Here is a 4,261-nt window from a genome sequence, read left to right as displayed (position 1 = left end):
ACACACACACACACACACACACACACACACACACAATGCTCCCAAAGAAATTTTCAAGGCCAAGTTTGATGGCCTATTTCTGTAATCCCAGGACTTAGAAATAAAAACAGAAGATGAGAATTCACACTCAGACTCAGTTACATAGTGAATTAGAGACCAACCCCAGAGGCCCTGTCTCCAGGCACGGAAGGGAGAGGGAAGAGGAAGAGGAGGGAGAGACAGACGAAGGCCATTTACTACACAAGAGGTGAGAGGGAGGTTGAAGTTGTGGCAGAAAAAATGTTCCATGCTTTTAAGTAAGCATGGAACATAGATGATTTGACACTCTGAATGAATAAGGTGAGTTGGGCTACAACCCTGTATCAAACCCCAGTATTTCAGTAGTGTTCAGGCTGTTCCTGAGGCAGGACAAGAAGTCGTCACCAAGTTTTGCATTAGAAAGAACTGACTGGAGCAGGGCTTAAAAACTAACCTACTTAAAAATAAAAAAAGAAAAGAAAAAAACCGATAAGATTGATAGGCCTTGAAACCTGGAGGGTAGGCAAAAGGCTGTGACGGGTGTCACGGGGGTGGGGACAGTGAGCCATGCCACTGGACAGCAGGCTTGGCAGCGCAGCCTATTCCTCCCAATGAGACATTATCACAGGTAAACTGAGGTCCGTTAGTGGGTCTCGCTTCTGGAGTCCACTCTCTGAGAACCCAGCTATGACATGTTTAGGAAAGTCCCAGTCGCTGTGAGAAGAGGCCTTCCTGACGGCCATAGACAGTCCCAGCAAGTAGGCAGCCTTTTTAACCTTCTAGCCAGCCCAAGGTAAATTTTCTTAATCTTCACAGATTACAAAGCTTTGGTGTCCTAAAGCATGGAATTGCGGGTGCTTTGTTGTGCTACAGTGGGCAGTGATGAGGAGACAGCGATAGGAGAGACCAGAGGACCCTAATCCTGACTTATCCAATGCTTCCTGTGGGAGAGGACAAGTAGGCCCAGGGTCAGAGGCCACAGGAGCAGGGCTGGGCATGCCTGTCCCCTTCTCTACAAGACTAGGAAATGGCCTGAAATAATGGCTTCCTGTTTCCCAATCAGGATCTGTAAGGAAATAGGTGATCTGCCAAGGGAGTGTGTAGAGGAGGGTGTGGGGACCCCAGCCTAAAGTGCTAAAATGCCCTATCCCTTAGAACAAGGCCTGCTTGGTTCTATGCACAAGGCTAAGCCACTACTACTTCTCAATTCTACATTCTCTTAGATCCTGCCTGCTTACACAAAGCTCTGCTGACCTGTCAGCTAAAGAAGGCCTGCCGAGCAACCTACACATCTGCAAAGACACAAAAGTGTGCATATTGACCACCACACGCCTCTATTCATAAATATAAGCAAAACCCAAGGATTTCTAAATACATCAGGAAAACCAACAGCACAGAAGATAAGTCCAAAAAGAACCAACTAGGAGGCTTAAAGAAGAGTGTGCTCCAGAACTAGTTACCATACGCAGGGATCTGAGGTGTCTTTTTTTTTTTTTAGATTTATTTATTTATTTATTATATGTAAGTACACTGTAGCTGTCCTCAGACACTCCAGAAGAGGGCATCAAATCTTGTTACGGATGGTTGTGAGCCACCATGTGGTTGCTGGGATTTGAACTCCAGACCTTCGGAAGAGCAGTCAGGTGCTCTTGCCCACGGAGCCATCTCACCAGCCCCTGAGGTGTCTTAAAAGCAAGAAGAGGTGGGAAAGGAACAAAAAACAACAAAGCAATTGGTCCAGGAATTTTAGGGTGTAGAGTAAGAAAAACAAAGGGCCAGAAGTATTAAAGGGGGAGAAAACTGTGCTCCATCAACTGTGTGATTAGGAAAAGACCAGGTATCCTCCCGCATCCCTTCCCAGTCTGAGACTATAGATGTGTACTACCACGCCTAATTGAACACTTACTTAAGTTCATGAGTCCTTAAGACTGAAAAACCTCACTAAATAGGATTGGGAAAAAAAACAAAAACAAAAACCCTCCCCTCCCAGAATGCCCCTCAACCTGATCTGCTTGCTTCTGTTCTCCATAGGCCTGTCTATCACTAGCATGCCACACACTTTTCTTATGCATTACACATATTCGCTATGCCTTGTCTTCCCCTGCATTTCTGCCCGCTCCAGGAAAGCAGGGACTGTTGCCTGACTTATTCACTAACAAACAGTGCCTAGACTCAAAGGATGCCAGCAAAGCTTTATTGAATTAAATTAGACCTGGGTGCAAAGGGCCATGTCTTATAACTCCAGTTAAAGAAGGAAACCATGAAAGCTTTGGTATTTCCTTCAAGAGAACAGAAAGCAGAGCTGTCACCCAACACAGAGAGCTTTAGGTCCTAGCAAACAGAGCCAGAAAGTTAGAGGACACTGGTCCCAGAATAATAAACTCGGCCAAAACAGCTACTGTCAAGTGCTAAAGAGTACATTTTCTAACATGCTATAACCCAGGATGTTTACTACCCGTAACCCCTAGGTCGGAAAATTAATCAACAATACTGTTCAGTAAAAATCAAAGGAGGTCCAAGGAAGAAGACAACACAGAAACAAGAAACTGAAATCCCAAGGATTGAAGGAAGCCAGGACTTAAGGGACACTCAGAGAATCTGCTTAGAGCAGCACAATGTAATGACGTGACTTCACATTTATACATGTCCTCTGGCTCCACTCACACTGAGTCTGTTCCCCACCCTCCCCCACAGAGGCAGTGGCCTTCCCCCTCACAGACAAGCCTTTCCTGGATCGCTGAACTACAGGACTTCATGATGTTGAATAAAGTGGTGGCCGAGAATGGCTTACTTACAAAAATAAGACTTTAACAAATGTGAAATTAACAAACAGCCGAGTAACAAAGACAGAGGCATGGCAAAAGCTCCCAATGGGTAGCTTGAATACCAAGGGCGGGCTGTGGGAGAGCCCAGCGGGCACCACTTCCATCACTCACCGGCTTGGTAGCAAGGATTTTGAAGAGTTGATGGCTTTTGCTACTTTTCACAAACTGTATGCAAAGGCTTAAGTATCATGTCACATCCCACTTCCCTCTGGAGCCTGATGTGTTCAAAGCTGGGTCCCCAACTGCCGGTGCTGTTGGAAGGTGACTGACCACTTAACCAGTGAGCTAATCCACAGATGACTTCATACTGAAAGGGTTGTTGGGGTGGGGCCTGGCTGGAGAACAGAGTTACCTAAGTGCATCTTTAGGGTCATATTTTGCCTGGACCCTCTGTTTTCTCTCAGGGCCTCTAGTTTACCACAGGGGGAGCCATTTTACTTCCCCGTGTGCTCCTGATGTTCTGCCTCAGACCCAGAAGCAACGGAACCCAGTTATCAGTGACAGAAACCTGTGATCTTCCCTCCCAGTAGGTTCATGGTCTCGGGCACCCTGTCTGTGATGAAAGCTGTTTCACACACCCCACGGTGGGATCTTGAATAACAAATAATCTGACAATATGAATTCTAGGTGTTGGGTATTAGCTGCCTGTCACATACGCCCTTCCTTTAGTAGTTCACCATATCCTTGATCCTAGTGTGGGCAAGCCTGGCCTATAGTCAGGAAGTAGAAAGGAGAAGTGAGAGAGAACACAGCCAGAGATGAACAAACTACTCCCCTCAGTGCTGGAGAGCTGAGTGAACTCTACCCTAGTTGTCAGATTTAACGCAATGTCCCCAAAGGACTTTTCTGCATTGACTGGATACTCCCCGTACTAGGCATTGTGGGTAAGCTACTAACTCATCCACAGTCTACAAAGGAGCTAGACATATAACTCGCCATAATCACTGTTGGGATGGAAAACACAATAACGAGAGCGTGGGCCCCACAGCAAGGGAAGTGTGAGGGACAGAATATCTTCCTTACCTGGTGCTAGGTTCACGGCTGAGACACCTAAAGCAAAAGACAAATGATCAAGAGAAAATCATGTAAGTGGATTTATAACTTTTCTGCAACACCACAGCCTTCAGAAATGAAGGCTTGAAGGAACACAGAAGCCTGTGTTTGTTTATGTCCTATTTGATGAGAAGTGTCTATCATGGGAAAATAAAACTGAGCAAAGGCAGCCATCGCAGATGAGGATGGTGCCAGAGCAGTCTGTCCAGGCTCTGCTTGGCATCTCTGGGTCTTCAGGGATAAGGAGATCCCTTTCCACAAGGTCACTTCTAGAATGAAAACTTTGTGACCTGCTTCACAGGGACAAAAGGAGGGGAGCGATGATGGTCTGTTTCTGATGTTTTCTCAGATGTCAAGATGCCGCA

Source organism: Mus pahari, chromosome 1, assembly GCF_900095145.1.
Source record: "Mus pahari chromosome 1, PAHARI_EIJ_v1.1, whole genome shotgun sequence".
Taxonomy (NCBI): Eukaryota; Metazoa; Chordata; class Mammalia; order Rodentia; family Muridae; genus Mus; species Mus pahari.
This window is presented reverse-complemented; position numbering follows the sequence as displayed.